At 40.7% G+C, this 18,238-nt stretch overlaps 1 protein-coding gene and 1 long non-coding RNA gene across 5 annotated transcripts in view; one reads left to right on the top strand and one right to left on the bottom strand.

Moving 5' to 3' along the window:
• The window catches only part of LOC140531019 (A-kinase anchor protein 9-like), a 117,250-nt gene extending 110,791 nt beyond the window's left edge, over positions 1-6,459 (top strand). The window contains 2 exon segments of the mRNA XM_072650221.1: positions 4,951-5,023; positions 5,638-6,459. The gene's annotated coding sequence lies outside the window, so the exon portion shown is untranslated.
• LOC140530921 (uncharacterized) overlaps positions 1-18,238 on the bottom strand; it is a 466,876-nt gene that overhangs the window by 201,585 nt on the left and 247,053 nt on the right. The window lies entirely within an intron of this gene.

Here is an 18,238-nt window from a genome sequence, read left to right as displayed (position 1 = left end):
TAACAAGGTGGAAAAGGCCAGATTTCAAGGAAACATTTGCAGACTGGTATTTTTCCCCCTTCTCTGTAATGGTGTTTTTTGTGATGGTTCCTTAGAAAAATGTTAAAACTCACTACATCGTTTTTGTGCTTAGTGAATTTTGTGCTCAGTCAAAGAAAATGTGGCTGGGGGTGATTCCTCTGAGCTATTTTCCATCAGTATGGTCTGGAATTCTAATATGAGCCATGAAACATGTTTTTCTGATATGGAGAAAATGAATTCTGAGCTGGTATAATATCAGATCTCATCTACCTCTTCCACTCTGCATGAATTTATAGAGAGGAATTAAGATGCCTTTCTCTGGCCCTCTCAGCTTCCAGAATTTGGGTGTTGGGTTCCCCAATGCTGTGCTTCAATACGCACCATTTGAGAACATGATTGATGAGGAAGTCAGTTATTCTCAATTGACCATTTCCATGGTTATTTTTCTCCTTGGAATGCCAGATATCAATTTGATGGTTATGAAGCTAAAAATGTAGGAGCAAAAGAAAGAAGCTCAGGGCAGAAAGTCACCGGGTAAGCCTCTGCACATCACTCTTCAGCCAGGCCAACAGACTTCAACTCTGGGAAACACGAAATGAAAAACGAAAATAGTACCTTACAAGCCAAGGAATTTACAAGTCTATGAATTTAGGGCAATAGAATTTGGGTTGGAATTCTAATTCTAACACTTACTACTCATATGACTATAAGTCATTTCATTTCTACATGCCTCAGTTTCCTCATCTGTAAAACGAAGTTCTCTGTTAACTCTAAATCTTATGATTGTCATATACATCTAATGTTAAATGTGCATAAAGGCAAAATCTAGAGGAACCATGACCTAGTGGATAAACCAAAGAGTTAGGAAGACCTAAGTAGAAGTCCTAGCTATGACACACACTGACCGTGTAACCAAAGGCAAATTTCTTAACTTGTCTGAGCTCATATGTCATAGATGAATTGTTTCACAAGTAGGTGGAAGGTGCATCCACACTGGAATTTCACCATAGTCACGAAAGCACAAGTCCCAACAACAACAAAATATATGCCAACTCTCACTGAATAAGTAACCATTTTTAAGACAATCAAAACTGAATGCAGTGAAATTAGAAGGAGCAAACTTGGCTCCAAAGAAAAGCTGTGAGATGATGACAAACACACACCCTTTACAGAAATGGGGGGCCTCAGGTGTGGGACACTGTAGTCAACATCAAGACTTTTTTAGTACATTGTTTATAGAATGTTTTAAAATTTTCTCCTTTATTTTATTGCTATTATTCTGTCACTCAATCGTGTCCAAGTCTTCATGACTGTATGAACCATACTGTCCAGGGGATTTTCTTTTCAAAGACTCTATAGTGGTTCGCCATTTTTTTCTCCAGTGGATTAAGGCAAACAGAGATTAAGTGACTTGCTCAGGGTCACACAGCTAATAAGTGTCAGAGAGTGGATTTGAATCACCCTCCTTAATACTTTTCTGTTAAATTAAGTTATTGTTATTAGACTGTTCTCTGGATAGGATTGAGGGGAGGAATTCATTGGGAAATATAAATGACACAAAAGCTACATATATCAATAAAATTTAAAAAAGAAAAGAAAAAATAGCAGATACCCTTAGCACCTAATTTTGAAATCAATCCAGAATATAAACATTCATTTCTATATCAGTCTTTAAGACAAAATAAGGAATGGTCCAAGGACAGCTGTAAAGTAATTGGAATGTGGTACAATTTTTAAAAGTTCCAAACTTCACAACAAAAAACATTTGGATACAAGTCCCTATCTCAGTCACTTATTAGATGTGTGACCTTGAACTTGTCACTCAGACTCTCTGGACCTCATTTTCCTCATCTGCAAAATGGGAAGATTGGACAAGATCTTAGACTTTTTTATATGATGGACCCGTTTTGTAAACTGACAAAGCCCATGGCCTCCTTCTCAGAATAATATTTTTAAATGAGTAAAATGTATTTAGAATCGCAAAGGAAATCAAATATATTGAAATATATTTATCAATTTTTTTAAGTGAAGAGAACTCAGGATCCCTGGTAGTTGATCTCTGAGGCCCCTTCCAGCTGTGAATCCACAATTCAATGATAATCAACTGTACTGTTTACTTTAATTTGTATGCATACAACCATTCATAAATGCATGACTAAGGTTAAAGCTTGTCACATACATCTTATCATAATAAGCACAAAAAGCTTTGCGAAAAGTCAAAAAAAAAGAAGAATTTGGAAAATTTTGGCTTTTCACTTTAGTGACTGCGCTGATATTGAGGTTTAAAAAAAGGATGAAATGCATAAAAGCATTTGCAGCCATGAGAAGTATTTTTTTAATTGTGCTATTGTGCAAACAGACTGTCATCCAGCAGCAGCAAGGAGATTTAGCATTCAAGTTGGGCCTAGAAGCTCACAGAAACATGCACTCAGTTCAATCAATCAAGGGGAGAAATCTGACAGACTGGAAACCACTCCCTCTCCCCCAAAAAGAGTACCTAAAGTGGACCTTCCTTTCACTTTTTGTTATTTTTTAGTATTATTTTATTTTTCCCCAATTACATATCGAGAACATTTTTTAACTTTCATTTTTGCAAGACTTTTGAGTACCAAATTTTTCTCCCTCCCCTCTTCTGAAGATGGTAGTCAGCTTGATGTGCTGTCATGAAAAACATATTCATCGTAGTTGTGGAAGAAGAAACAGATCAAAAGAAAATAAAACCATGAGAAAGAATAAAGTGAAAAACTCTTTTCACCTTTTTAACCAGCTGTTCTGACATTCTAGAAACACCTGAGGTTTGAGTTAGGACAAAATGGGGAAATGTGGGTTTCCTGTCTCTAGAGAAGTTAAGAGCCAATCTTTCTTAGAACAATCCCTGAGTTCCTGGCTGGACTTATAACTCTTCCTGCAACACACCTTATGGGGCTGTTCCTTTGGGAAAGAGGCCTCACCTCCCTGCATGTGTTATAGAGGTCTAAAATACGAAATCATTCCATCAGAAAGGGCACTTTTATAAGGACATGAGTTATGAAGTGTTTCTACAGTTAAAAAGGATCGCCTTTTCACCGAGCTTTACAAAATGGAGCCAGACTTTCCAATCAAGCCAGTAGAAGAAGTAAGTGAATGTGTTTTTCCCATTTGTTAAAAGTTCCCTGCTCTAAAAAATGACAAGCAAGATGATTTTGGAAAAGCCTGAAAAGACTTACATGAACTGATGCACGGTGAAGTGAACAGTACCAGGAGAATATTGTACACAGTAACAGCAACACTGTTCAATGAAGAATTGTAAATGACTTAGCTATTCTCGGCAATACAGCAATCCAAGACAATCCCAAAGAACTAATGATGAAGCTTGCTATCTGCCTCCAAAGAAAGAACCTATATTGTTTGAAAACAGACTGAAGCAGGCTATTTTCTGCTTTCTTTCATTCATTCTTTTTCTTATATTCAAGTCTTCTTGTACAAAATGACTCATATGGAACTGTTTTACATGATTGCACATGTATAACCTATATCTGCTTGCTTACCATCTCAGGGAAAGGGGAGAGAAGGGAGGGAAGGACAGACAGAATTTGGAACTCAAAACTTTAAAAAAAAAAACAAACAAATGTTAGAAAATTGCTTTAACATGTAATTGAGGGGAAAATTATATCTATATCTGTGCATATATATGTGCTTGCATATATCTACATACATACCTATACATATATATATATATATATACATATGAGAAATGGAAGAATTTAGAGTTTTCTCTGCCACGAACTTGAGCTCCCATTGGCTGTGCTCTTCCTGATTTGGCAAGCCCACTTACTAGCATCCGGAATCCATTTAACCACTTAATGTCAGATCAGCTTTTACAGAAGGATGTTGACTTCAAAGATAGAACAACAACGAACATATAAACGTTTCCCTGAACAACTTGGGGAGTAAAGGGTGGAGTTTAGGCTGATAACAATAGTTCATGTTTCCAAGTTAGTAAAGTGAGTGCAGTCTGCATCAGAGAGCAAGACTAGTTTTGCTTGGAGGGGTTTTTCCAGTTCTTAGAGAGAAACATTTATGCAATACCATTACTATTCAAGTTTGGCAAGGGAATATAGTAAATTGTCTAAAGGAGTAAAAGAAACAAATCCACTTTGTAGATGTACGTGCATAGACACACAGAAAGCCACAACTGAAGTCACAGACACTACTGCCTTTTCCTCCAAGAGGAGTCCCACGTGCCCCAATGATGCCATCCATTTTAACTCCTTGGGGTGTCCCTTTCCCTTCTTTATCCAAGCACTTACATATTACATACAGAAGGTAGTTCTACACACACACACACACACACACACACACACACACACACACACACACACACACACACGTACGTCCATTGGCAGTGCCATCTTGTTCCTATGGAATAAGAATGGCATAGGTAACTAGGAGTTTGAAGTCAGTGTATACACCAGCATTGATGCCGGACAGATGTTCACTTAGTTGGTATCATTTCCATGTCTGCTTTGGTTTCTCTATTTATCTAAGAAGACACATTAGACTAGCCTCTGACTTCTCCTGGGGAAACGAGGAAGCCCACAGAGTTCATCTGAATATATTACTAGAGCACTGTGGATGAAAGATGCTATTTGCAAAACAATATAAAATACTATCATCTCCTGTTTTGCTTATTTGCTTTAGCTAGTAAGCTCCTCAGGGAAACATCCTGCTCTTTGGATCATAGTAGAGTCACACACCTACGGTCCCTTTATACATAACAATGATAATTCTTAACTTGAAGGACGTTTTAATCCTAAAATTTAATATTCCTTTACACTAGCTTTTCTAGGCACCCCTGGGGATGTCTATATAAACAATGCACAAAGTTTTCTTCTCTAAATATTTGTTTTCATTCTAATGGTATCCAACAATCTGAAAACTCTCTTTCAGAGTATACCATATGCAGAAAGAAACAAAGATCTGTGTTTATTTCAGAAGGCTATGTGGAGAGTTGTTCTCACAGGTAAGAGCATCCATCATCTTAGGGATTCAGGAACATCTTCAAGTGACCACTTAGATGGTTTCATTCCAAGACCACTTGTTTCTCTTGCACTGAATTTGACCTTTTGACTTATGGGAAACAATGACAAAAGCCTCGGTGTGAGAACAAGGGTTTCCCAGGAGCAAATGAGATGTTTAAAGGACAGCTATTCTGTAGTACTGTAGAGAGCCTCACTCTTCTTTGGCAGCTTTCAACATTGTAATCTAGAATCAATCAATTAGTAAGCATTTAGGATGTGCTAGACTCTGTGTGTGTGTGTGTGTGTTTGTGTGTGTTTGTGTGTGTGTGTGTGTGAGAGAGAGAGACAGACAGAGAAAGAGAGAGAGAGAGAGAGAGAGGGGAAAGGAAGAGGGGGGAAGGGAATGGAAGGGAAGGAGAGGGGAGGGGAGGGGAAGGGAGGAGAGGAAAAGGAAGGGAAGGGGAAAATGGAAGGGAAGGGGAGGGAAGGGCATAGTACTACACAGACTGTGAATGAAAGGATTATTCTTCAAAAGCATAACCTTCTATACTATTCTGTTTTTCTGTGACTATATATTGTTTAATTTAGAAAAGGATGAATCCGTTTTTCCCTATAGGCAAGAAGTTGCACTCTTACTGAACATGGAGAAGAAGGTGTTTCTCTGACCTCTTCCAGAGTCTTTCCCAAAGGATTGCCACTAACAACCTTAGTGGCACTCCAGTAACTTCTAGCTCCACCCATTTCCTTTGCGTCTTTCAGAGCCAGGCAAGTCATGAGCAACCCAGTTGGAGAGTCTCACACTACCCCCCCACCCCAGGATACCTAGAAACATCTAGCAGTCCTGTCTCTTGGGGGTCCTGGAGTTTGTACAGAGAGAGCTTTTCATCCAAGGAAGAAGAAAAGGAATTGTTTGTCCCTCTCTGTTCATAACTGTGGGCAGGACTTTTCCTTTGAAGATTTACAGCATCTCCACTCTGCCATCCCCATATCAGAGAACCTGATAGTTTATCCCGGTATGTAAGCTCAACTGCATTATAACTTCACAAATAGCAAATGATCTGGCAAAATGTAAAGATACGAAAATGCTTCTAGATCAGAGGGATATCTTGGGATGCTACCCCTACATTCAAGGCTCTGTGATGTCAGTGACCCACTTGCCTATTCAGCAGCATTCCACATATGCTAGAGAGAGGATTGCCAGGATAAGATATTTAGAGCTGGAAGGAACCTTAGAGGCCAACACCCTCATTTTACAGATGACGAAACTGAAACCAGGAGGTTAAATGACTCTCCCAGCATCACACAGGTAAAAAGTAACACTCTTAATTCCAAAGAGTGCAGGAATTAGAGGCCTCTTGTTGAAACTTCCCTGAAAATTAATGATCCAATGAGGAAAATGGTGATCATTTGATAATACAATAAACATTTATTAAGTGCCTACTGTGTGCAGAACACTGGGCTAGGTTCTGGGAAAAATACAAAGTTCAGATAAAACCATCCCCAACTTCAAGAAACTTGTCTAATAAAGGGATAAGACACCAGCATTGATAGGTTTAGCTAACAATATTACATCATTTGTGCTTTATAGGATTACAAAAAAAGTGTTTAATGTGATGGGGAAGATGATGGCTATCAACTCAGGAGTGAGGGTAGGTGATAAGGGTAGGTTTCCTGGGGAAGGTACCATTTCCAATGGACATTAAAGGATCGGTAGGAACTGATGTAGAACATGAATTCCAGATGGGTAGGAACTGATGAGGAGCACACATTCCAGGAATTGATAACTGAATAAAGACATGGAAGACTGAGGATGCAAAGTGGGGCAGAGAAGGGTGGGGGCAGGGATTTGCAAAGTTTGGCTCGAACACAAAGTATATGGAAAGGAAATAATGGGAAGGGGGATTTTAAAGATCATGGGATCATCTAACCTAAGTGAAAGAGACCTCAGAAGACACCAAATCATATACACTTCTAGAGCTAGAAAGAACTTCAGAGGTCATCTACTCCACTCCCTCATTTTACATTTAAGATAGAGGGGCACAAGGTTGAGAAGGGCCTTGAATGTCAGGCAGAGACATTCTGAACTTTATTCAGTAGACAATAGGGAGCAACTGAAAATTCTTGAGTGGAGGCATGACTTGTCCAGATTTAAGCCTAATAAAGGATACTGTTCTGTGAGCAGTATGCAATCTAGAATAAGAGAAAGAGTATAAAAGTAGGAAGACCTGTGAGAAATCAATTGTACAACTACAGCAGAAGTTATAACAGAAAGAAGAGGGTACACATGAGAGATACGGCTGACATAATTTTTTTTCAGAGGTGGAAATTAGGGAGGGGGGTTCATTTTATTTTATTGATATGCATCTGCAGATGACTTCCACTTCAAAAAAGGCTTCTTGCAACAAAGCAAAAATAGTAAGTAAAAATTAAAATTAAATATAATTTAGAATTTAAAAATAAATAAAAATTAAAAATAAAAAGTAAAAATAATTATATAGCATCTTCATGTGAAAGTACATGGGACATTCCACATGTATGGCACCCTCACTTCCACTTTTCTATACTAATCTACATTTCTATACTGTAGGAGGTTAAACATGAGCTGATCCTGGAATGGGATTACAAGAGACATCCAAAAAGGGGTGTCCTTCAGGATACTGGAAACAAGCATCTAGAGCTCTGAAGAAATGTCAGGGCTTAGGAGTCCTTTCCTGGAGGGGGCAATGGAAGCCAGAGGAATGAATGAGATACTAACAAAAGAGATGCAGAGGCAAAACAAGAGAGCCAGAGATGGTCCATTGGGAACCATGACCATTTAAAGGTCATGAAGAGGACACAGGGCTAGCAGAAGAGACAGAGAAGGGATTGACTAGAGAGGCAGAAGAACATTCAGAAGAGTGTGGTATCTCTTCAGGGAGAAGGGGGCATTCAGCAGTAGGCAGGGAACAGCATCAAAATCTGCAGAGAAATCACAGCACATAAATAAATCTGAAACAAGATCTTAGGAGGTTGGTGGTGACCTTAAAGTCGTTTCCCTGGAACTGAAGAAACCTAATGGCAATAGTCTGAGAACAGAGTAGCCAGTGAGGCAGTGAAAGCATTAGATCTGAAGAACTTTTTCAAGAAGGTTAGCAAAGAAAGTGATGAGAGAGATGGAACTGTAGCTGAATAGGACAGAATAAGGAGTCAAGGGAGGCTTTTTGGATAATCAAGGTTACCCCATAACATGAGAGTTTTCTGTGATTTACAGAATCATTGTTGGCAAGCTAATTTTGAATGACAAGTGGCAGATGCCTATTCTCCTTAAGGAGCAAAGTCATACTCTCTAACTCTATTTTAAGTACAGAATTCTTCCCAGTAACATATCCCCTTCCTCTGCCCCAACCTTCTAGTTCTTCCCCTAAGGGCCCTGACATGTATAAACCACCTCTGCTTAATCCTAGTGGACAAGTGGCCGACCTCACTCATGCAAACATGAAAAGAGGAGGTTCTGGGTGTCGAGGAGCCAGGCTTGGATTACAAATAATTAATACTTTTCCCTTGGGAGAACTCAGTCTTGGCATGGGAAATTAAGATGGCTTTAGTACAGAAGACAAGAAACCAGTGGGCAAATTTCTTTTCTATATAAACATGGGGCGTATCGGCACTGTAACGAGTGTGGGATCTGTTTTCAGCTGATTTTGGGAGGAATTTTAATGAGGATTTCACACTTAGTAACCACAGGCTTTATGTTCTGTCAGTAGAAATGCTAAACGCTTCTGTTGGACTCTAAGGACATTGTTTCCACTGCTTCATGGGACTGTTCTTCATGAATGAGTGACATGATATTTTACTTCAGCCCAGAACATGGCCAGCTTTCCTTCTCAATGTTCCTGGAAATGCTTTCAATTACCCAGTGCTGAGCTTCAGTCTGTGAATACCCCTACCCTTAGCCTACTGGGTTTGACAGGGCAGTGAAGTAACAGAAGGGTCTTCTAGCCATCCCAGCTTTGGTTTCCCCATGCTCACCATGTAACTGGCACTGGCCCTGTGGATAACTGGCCAGAAAGGCTGAGGTGGCTGTTCAAGGTGCAGAATCATATTCATCTGAAACAAAGAGTCCAAAGGTTAAACTAATAAACTTTAAATGAGCTATGCCACATGTGACATTCCAGGTCCACACGTCATGAGCCCAAAATGTTTCAGATGATGATTCCAAAACAATATTCTTTTCCTCAGTTTCAGAGTTCGGTTTTGTTACAATTGCTCACAGATTCCTTTTTTTTTTTTTTCTCAAAAAACCTGGAGACAACACAGTACTTGTTGGAAATGCAAATGCTAAGGAGGCCTGCCTGGTGATCTGCACTAAATCATTTCTGCCTGTTTCATGACTGTGGTCACTTAAGCTCTCTACAAACACACCATCGGGCTTTTGCTTCTGGGTGAAAGTTTAAAACAATCCCCAAAAGCAAACAGGGAAATGGAACTACTACCACCCTCCATTCCTCATACACACACCCCCTCACAATAAAACAATACACATTTAGTTTGAAATCACTGGCCCTTTATACCAGACATGAGCTGGCCCTTCACAACTCAACTGCCTGAAGTTGATGTGTTAACCACTAACCAGACTTATCAGTCAGAGAGAGGTTTGCAAGCAGGCTCCAGGAAGTCCAAGCTTAGGTGTGTATTTTGTTAACCAAGTTGAAAGGTCCATTTGGCCCTGGGGTTCTTCACTGTCTAGAAATTCTATTCATATTTCTGTTTAAGACTTTGATGCACCTATTTATTTTTGAAGTACGCTTAGGCCTTACAAAGTCCTTAGATTAGGTAGGACAAATAGCCATTCCAGTAACCATTACTCATTCTTCCCTTTCATAGCCACATTCCTGGGAGAGAGGGAGGGAGAGAAGTTCCTGTTAGCTTTCTCTCCTCTAGTGCTGTAGTGATATCAAGGCACTGATACCGAAGCCCAAGATCACAAAGTGGATAAATTAGCATGTACAGAGGTCAGACAGCAGAAAATGTCTGAGGGTCTGAATTTCATTGGGGCTGTTTATTCAGTCAATCTGTTTAAAGTAAGTGTTCACTTCTAGAAGACAGGCCTCGGTAAAGGATGGGACAAAGGAAATGGTTGGAACATAAAGCAAACACAAACAATCCAAATCAACTATGGTTTTAAACCCAAGAGTGCAATTCAACCCAACAAGTATTTATTAAGAGCCTGGGAGGTGGGGAGGGGGGAAATCAAGAAAAGTCTCATACTGTAGGAGGTTTCACTTGGGTCATCCTAGAATGGAAGTAAACGTTACAAAAGGTGGTAGTAAGAAAGGAAAGCATTCCAAGCACAGGGGACTGGCCTTTGCAAAGGCACAGAGACAGGAAGTCCAACAGAATGGAATTAATAGAGTAAAGATATGTCTAGAAGTCATGTAAAGCTTCTTTTATTTCTGAAATAGAACAACTGTAGAGTTTAAAAATCGTGAAATGTTAAGCAATACACCAGAAGTAGGATTTAGAAAACTATCTACCTACACCTACACACACACACACACACACACACACACACACACACGGTTGAAAGTAAAAGGATAAGTGCCCATATCATCTAGAGAAGTCAGTACTGTCTAGCAGAAAGAGCAAAGGCTGAGGACAACCAAGAAATCCTAAAACTGTAGAATTTTAAGTGAAAGCTAAAATTTTGAGAGACCCTCAATGGGTTAGTGGCAAGAGACTTGAATTTGAAGCCAGAAGACCTAAGTCTCAACACCTCTGTCTTAATTACTTGAGTGGCCATGAGTAACTCACTTTTACGATCTCCTAATTCTTCATTCTCCCTTCCAGTTGTAAATCCTATGACCCTGGTCCAATCTCCTCATTCTACCAATGATAAAACTGAGAGAAGTTAAATGTAGTCCACGACTCCAATTCACAATTCTGAGCTCATGTACACTGATTCTAATGGGGACGGGTTTCAACAATAATTTAAATAATGGCTCAGGTGCTATCCATGGTCCTCCCCCCAGGAACATCTGAATGTGTGTCATTTCTGATTCTCCCCTGGGAATGTTCATTTCTCCTACAAGCCTCAAAGTAACAAGGCATAGAATATAGAACAGGTGTGTGTGTATGAAGAATATCTTTGCCCATTTAGCAAACCAAGAGTTTATAAAGAATACACTATAAAGTCCACCTTCAAGCGAGTTATGGTCTGTCTCAAGTGAGTTCTTTCTTTCCTCCTGTCCTATAAACCTAGAAAGGAAGGAGCTAGCCAGAGTCCTCTATGCACAAGCAAAGAATATTACTTCCACCCCCTGCTTAAGTGATTTGTACAAAGTTACAAAGCTAGCTGCCAACAGACCTAGATCTAGAACCCAGATCGAATTCTTAATTCCCTCTTCTTTCCACTGAACTAGAGGCCTGGCCCTGCCTTTCCCCTCTGTGTAAACATAAGAAAGTCACTTACAAACTCTCTGTGGCCATATTCTTCATCTGTAAAATCAGATCATTTCTATCCTATGTATCTCGGAAGATTATTGTGAGGTATTATCATTCAGTTCAGTCATTTTTCAGTCATGTCCAACTTTTCATGACCCCATTTGGGGTTTTCTTGGCAAAGATATTGGAGTGGTTTCCTTCTCCAGCTCATTTTACAGATGAAGAAACAAGCAGTCAGTCACACAGCTACTAAGTGTCTGGGGCTGGATTTGAACTCAGGAAAATGAGTCTTCCTGACTCCAGGATCTGTACTGTATCCACTGCTCTACCCAGGTGCCCCAAGTATTATCATATGGCTGTACTAATAAAGGTATTCACCCAATACCTTTAATGGAAAATAATACATTTTTTAATTATCTGAATGGAAATTATCAACAAAGACCTAAAGAAGATTGGAATCAGGGAGTTAACAAACCACTCACGAATGAACTTTTTCACCATGCTTTTCTTTAGGCTAAGCCAATATGATCACTGCAAAAGAAGAAATCTATGGCAAGTCAAAACGAAGTCATTAACAACTTGAACTTTAATAAATGTGCAAATTGAAATTTAAAAATTTCTTCCTTCATGTCCTCATCATTATTCATAAGCCAGTCAACATTATTTGAAAGCAAAGATAAACATTCTTTACCATGCTGGCAAGCACACTTTGTAGCACTAACTTACTAATGAACACCTTCCCAGCAGCGGGCCCTCACCTACTCACAAGAAAAAACAGAAGCTAATTACTTGGGGTTACTTTTTCCCCAACTTCTTATTTTCTTTTAGGTCTTAAAAGTGTGTCTGAAAGTTTATGTACCCTTCCAATCCACTTTTCCATACCTAGTTACACTATGGGAAGAAGGCAATAACCTATGAGACTTTGAGCAAATCATACCTTCCCTGGCTTCAATTCCTCATCTGTAAAATAAGAGCGTGAAACCAGATGGGTTCTCATGTGCCTTTGATTCTAAATTCACAATTCTATAAACAATCTCACTCTGACTCTGATTTATTAATGGAAGATGTTAATATGTGATTCTTCTTTCCCATTCAGAATGCAATAAAAAAAAATCAGTCTAGAAATTAAAATCATTGAATTCTACAACAGTTAATATCAGAGATCAAAAAACAAGGACATCAATGAGCTCTTCCATAACCTTCCTTATGCCTGGAAACACTCTCCTCATGTGAAACTCTGAGGATAAATAAACGTGTTACTCATGATGACATCACAGATCTTCCAAAGTACTTAGGGTATTATTTGCTATAAAAGAAGCAGTATTTGGGATAGAGGGAGGGGCTGTGTCTGTGATTTCATTGGCTTAGGGAGTTTCCAGTGAGGAATTTCTTCTATCAGTGAAGATCAGAGCCCTCTTTTCAATTTACAGAGCTAGACAGAGAACTGGGATTAATTTTATATTAATATTATATAGAGCTAGACAGAGAACTAGAGGATTTGCCCAGGATCCCACAGTCAGTGTAGGTCACAGGTCTTTCTTGTTTCATACCTAGCTCTCTATTTATTGCCTGGGGTTCTTAACATGGGATCTTTGGACTTGGTGTGTGTATGTCTGGGGATATATAGATATATGTAGATGTACATATTATATACATACATACATATATACACATATATGTACTCATATATACACAGACACATGCATGTGTACATATATGAGTATATATGTATAAGTATATTTTAATAGCTATATTCCAACAAAACTGGTTTCTTTTGTATCATATTTTTATGCATTTAGAAATATTTTTCTGAGAAGTCCATAGCTTCACTAGGCTGCTAGAGGGGTCCATGGCACAGAAAAGGTGGAGAACCCCTGCTTTTCACAATGCCACGCTACCCCTTTCTGTGAGGAATACAATGAAAATACACATCCTACCAACAGTAAAGTACAGGAGATGAAAGTCGGGAGTGAGGAACAAAGGTCACATTAGCACCATAAGCATCTACCATCTTCTGGTCTAGCACTAAACAAATTGCTTTTTCTTTTCTTTTTTTTTTACTTTAAGTCTCAGAACAACCTTGGCTAAAATTATTCCTGAATAAGCTCCTTAAAGTTTAAAATAAAATGTTTGCCCTTCACATCACTCCATAAATTATCTTCTTGGAGACAACTGGTAGTTTTTTTTAAGGAGGAAGAGAAATGTACCTTGAAACGCTATCACCTGCTACGTTCACTGCAACGAATGACAATCCTAATTTATATTTCATTCAAGCATGGACTACTGCAACAGGGAACAAGCCTGTATTTAGAAGCTGAAGGATTAATTTTATATTAATATTACATATTTAAGTATGATTTTCTAGTTTATAAAGACCAGGATCATTATGAAGGCTTATAGTGCCACAGTAGGGGGACTAAATTCATTGGTTACATGTATGTATACTTACATGTAAGTATACATATACTTATATGTATAAGTATATTTTAATAGCTATATTCCAACAAAACTGGTTTCTTTTGTATCATATTTTTATGCATTTAAAAATATTTTTCTGAGAAGGAGTCCATAGCTTCCCTAGACTACTAGAGGGGTCCATGGCACAGAAAAGATGACGTACCATGGGCACTGAGCAGGGGCAACGAGGTGGCACACTGGAATTAGGAAGACTCATCTTCTTCCATTCTAATAAGGACTCAGACATAGCTGTATGACCCTGAGCAAATGAATTGACCCTGTTTGCCTCAGTTTCTTCATCTGTAAAATGAGATGGAGAAGAAAATGGCAAACCACTCCAATATCTCTGCCAAGAAAACCCCAAATGGGGTCACTAAGAGTTGGATACCACTGAAAAAATTGAACAACAACTATGACAAAAGTACTTAGTAGCACCCTTGGTAAAATTCTCATGAAGTCTTCTTTGCTCTTTTCTGTAACTTTTTCCCTTTTACCATTTCTCTCCCCCAACCTCCATCTCAGTGCTCTCATTCCCTCCCTTCTTCCAAGTCCTCTGCTTTTTCTCCCCTTTCCCCTGGACTCCCAAGTGAAAGGAAAAAGAATCTTTCATCACTTTGATGACTCACAGGTGGTGACATTTTCACCATCAGGACACCTGAATGGAGGAAAGATTTTTGGACAAAGGCCCCATATGAGACTCAGCATATCTAAGCCCATCTGTGACATCTTAAAGTACTTAGTAGTACTCATGGGAAAGAGGGAGGAAAGGTATGTTTAGAGTCAAATTATAGATGGGGTTAAACCCAGACAGCAAATGGTAGATGGTACAAGGAATCTGGTTTCCCATGAAAACTGTGATGCTTGATGAAAGCACCCTGGCAAAAAAAAATTACCCAGAAGCCACAATTTCAGGATAGCCCTTGAAAATCTATGTAAATTATTGTACTCCAGCTTTTTGGGCTGAAAAGAAATCAGACAGTGAGACCAAAAGTTTAGTAAACGCTGCTTCCTCATGATTTAATGCTTCCATTATACTTCCATGGGAATTTGCATTTGGGAAGGAGTCTAGAGAACATTTAATGATAATACGTGGTTATATTCTCTGTGCCCAGCTCTAGAGGTAGCAGTACGAGGAAGGAGCGGAGATGCCAGGAAGATGCCAGGGGAGTGCTGATTGGAAGAGGATGACTTGGAGAGGAACTTGAGAGTGGTTCAAAAACAAAGAATTTTCCCATTTTGGGCCATCCATGTCATGACAGGGCCACTTCATAAATGTCCTTGTTCTATACGCGGCACATCACGAATAAAGGCCCCTGACAGAGTACTATTGGCAGGATATTTTTAGAATCAACTTATGTTTGTCATGCTCTGATAACAAACAGCATAGGTAATGCCTTTTATTAGAGGAGGTGTTGTATAGTAGCTATGACACTCTGAGGTCATTTAACCTCTGCTGTAAAATGGGGACAATATCTTTGTAAGAAATAGGGGACTTGGCAGGAAGTTGTATAGATGAATATATAGATACAACTCATGAGTGGCTTGGGTAGATTTGATCATCTGGGTCACTTCTGAAGATAGGAAAAGGCTCATTTCCTGTACTGCTAGCATGATGTCTATGGGGAGGGCAGGCAAAGTTCAGAACAGTTAAGTCTGGGACAATCTCTCTTCTAGTCTCCAGAAGGGATGTTGGGCTACAATTTTATCTATTTGACCCCTTCAAATATCTCTGATCTAGAGGTATAAGCCTGGGTATGTCAAGTCTTATTTGCTAAGAGCCTACCATGTGCTCTACGTGCACTGTGCTAGGAAGATCATTTTGATAGTTGAATGGTGTTGGGACTGGAAGCTCAATTCCGTGTGGACAGTCTCGGGCAGGTAAAAGTGGGACTTCTAAATCTTAGAGTCTTACGAGGCCCTCCATGAACAGCGGGGGTTCGAGAAGGTCAGACTGAGCTAGCTCGGCTAGCTCGGGTATTTCCGCCTCTCCCCCGGAGATACCTGATGGGTGGAGTCTCCCTGCCCTTGAGGTTGTCCCGGATTGGAGCACACCTAGTTACCTAACAGCACGGTATTGAGATGCAAACTGTGTGGCTGAAGATTAAGTAGGATTGAGGAAGCCAGAAAGCTCTCTCTTAGCACGTGTGGAGCCAAAGAGAAAAGTAGGGCTCCGCTTCTTTTCTTTCCTCTCTCCCCTCCCCCTCTCTCCCCGCTTGTACTTCTACTTCCAATCCCTTAAGCTTAGCCTCCTTAGGAGATCTCCCCCTCTTCCTCCTAAGGAAGAGCTCCCTGCATTTGTAACTAGACCCTGAAATAAAGCTCAACCCCTGTTTGACTCTGGAACGACCTTTCTCTCATACGTTTATCCGGTTTGGCCAACCGAAGACCTGGGACAGGTAAGAAAGACTCGGGTAGCCCAATACAGGCCTCTAGGCTTGGCAGTTGGCGCCCAAACAGGGACTGGGAGCGTAGATAATCCTGGGTGCTTTTGGGGTACACCCGGAAGGGGCTGTGAAAGAAGCGAGTCCCGAATCCTAGATTCGGAAGGAGAGAAAGTGGAGAGAAGCTTCCCAAACCCCTGGGAAAAGGGCAGGGATGAGGAATCAATTGCCAGTAATAAAGCCAGAGGAACAGGAGGTCTGGGCTGAGACACTTCACAGGGAAGGCAGGGAGGCGGGGGTCACAATAGAGTTAAACGACCTCCGAGAATTTTGTAAGGAAGGGCCGGAGAGGCCAGGGCGGGATTGGAATGAGAGTGGAAGCGGAGAGAGGGGAGGGAAGAACACAGGAGGGACGGAGGACCCAGGCAAGCAGAAAGTTAAGCAGAAAGTTAAGGAGCGTAAAGAAAAAATAGACCCGGAGCTCCATCTAGCGGATGGAAAAGGCGAGGCAGGGGAGAATACGCCGTGCCTTCCCTCCGCGCCTCCTTATAACCTGCTCCATTGGTCAGACAGTTCAGGGCCACAGTCCAGTTTGGAAAAAGGAATAAGAAAGGCTATAGAGAATGGAGAAGATGTAGGGACATTTCCTGTGTTAGAAATAGCGGACCCCAGTGTCCCCGGTGGGGTTCGGAGGAGCCACATACCTATAGAGTGGAAGAGAGTGGCGACTCTTAAAGAGGCTTGTACCAAGCACGGCCCTAATTCACCCTTTGTCATAGCCATGCTTGAAACTCTCAGTGGTCAGTTCGTTCTGACTCCTAATGACTGGAAGAGCTTAGCTAGAGCCTGCCTTACCCCTGGGCAGAATGTGATTTGGGTATCAGAATTTTCTCAGAGAGTAAAGAGCACTACCGGTGGGCTAGGGGCTCAGGCCCCCCAGGCTTATCAGCAATTTACAGGAACAGGGCAGTTTGAGGCTACAGGAAATCAATTACAGTACTCAGCCTCCGATTATGTTTTGATTGCCGGAATGGCTATTGCCGCCTGGAAGGTTATAGCCTCTAAGAAAGAGAGAGAGTTTCCCATGACTAGGATTACGCAAGGAAACAATGAGCCATTTACTAATTTTGTGGCCAGGCTGCAGGAGGCAGTAGGTCGAGATATGGGAGAGGAAAACCAAGGGACAGAGATAGTGTTGAGGACATTGCTGCGGCAGAATTGTAATCATGACTGCAAAAAGGCAATGCTGGGACTGCCAAAGAATGCATCTGTTGAAGAAATGATACAGAGATGTGAAAGGGTAGGAAGTCAGGTCTACTTGGCACAGGTGCAAGGGAAGTACCTGGCCGCCGCCTTAAGTAATATCTCTTTGGAGAAAAAATGTTTTAACTGCGGAAAACCGGGACACCTTAAGAAAGAGTGTAGGAAAGAAATAAGTACAGGGAGGGGCCAGGACCCTTGTTTTTCATGTGGAAAGCCAGGTCACTTAGCTAAACAATGTAGGAAGTCGGGAAACGGGGTGAGGGGCCCCTTGAGGGCCCCAAAAGCGTACCCTTTGGCAGAGAATCGGGACGGCCCCTTGGAGGGAGAATACAGGAGATTATGGGGCCAGAGGAAGGAATGCAACACCTTTACAGCTTAGAGAAGTGCCAGCTTGCAGCTCATCAGTTTGCCATGATCCCCCTGAGAGACCCCATACAGGAGGAATCCCTGATATTACAGAACCCCTCTCATGCACCCGTAGTTATATATACAGGAGTTTATCCCACCGGCACCACAGCACTTCCATGCTCCAATGTGGTAGCCGAGCCAGCTCATATAGACAATCAGCTTCCCATAGCTATTGCCCTTCCTTTAAAGCACTCAGTTCAAATCCAGTTACTAAAGGAAATAGGACAGAATAGACCTGAGTGTACAATCTGGCTTAATGGAATTCCCATGACTGGCCTCCTTGATACT

This window comes from Notamacropus eugenii, chromosome 3 (assembly GCF_028372415.1).
Source record: "Notamacropus eugenii isolate mMacEug1 chromosome 3, mMacEug1.pri_v2, whole genome shotgun sequence".
Lineage (NCBI taxonomy): Eukaryota > Metazoa > Chordata > Mammalia > Diprotodontia > Macropodidae > Notamacropus > Notamacropus eugenii.
Note: the sequence above shows the minus strand (reverse complement) of the source record. Positions and strands in the feature narration are given on the sequence as shown.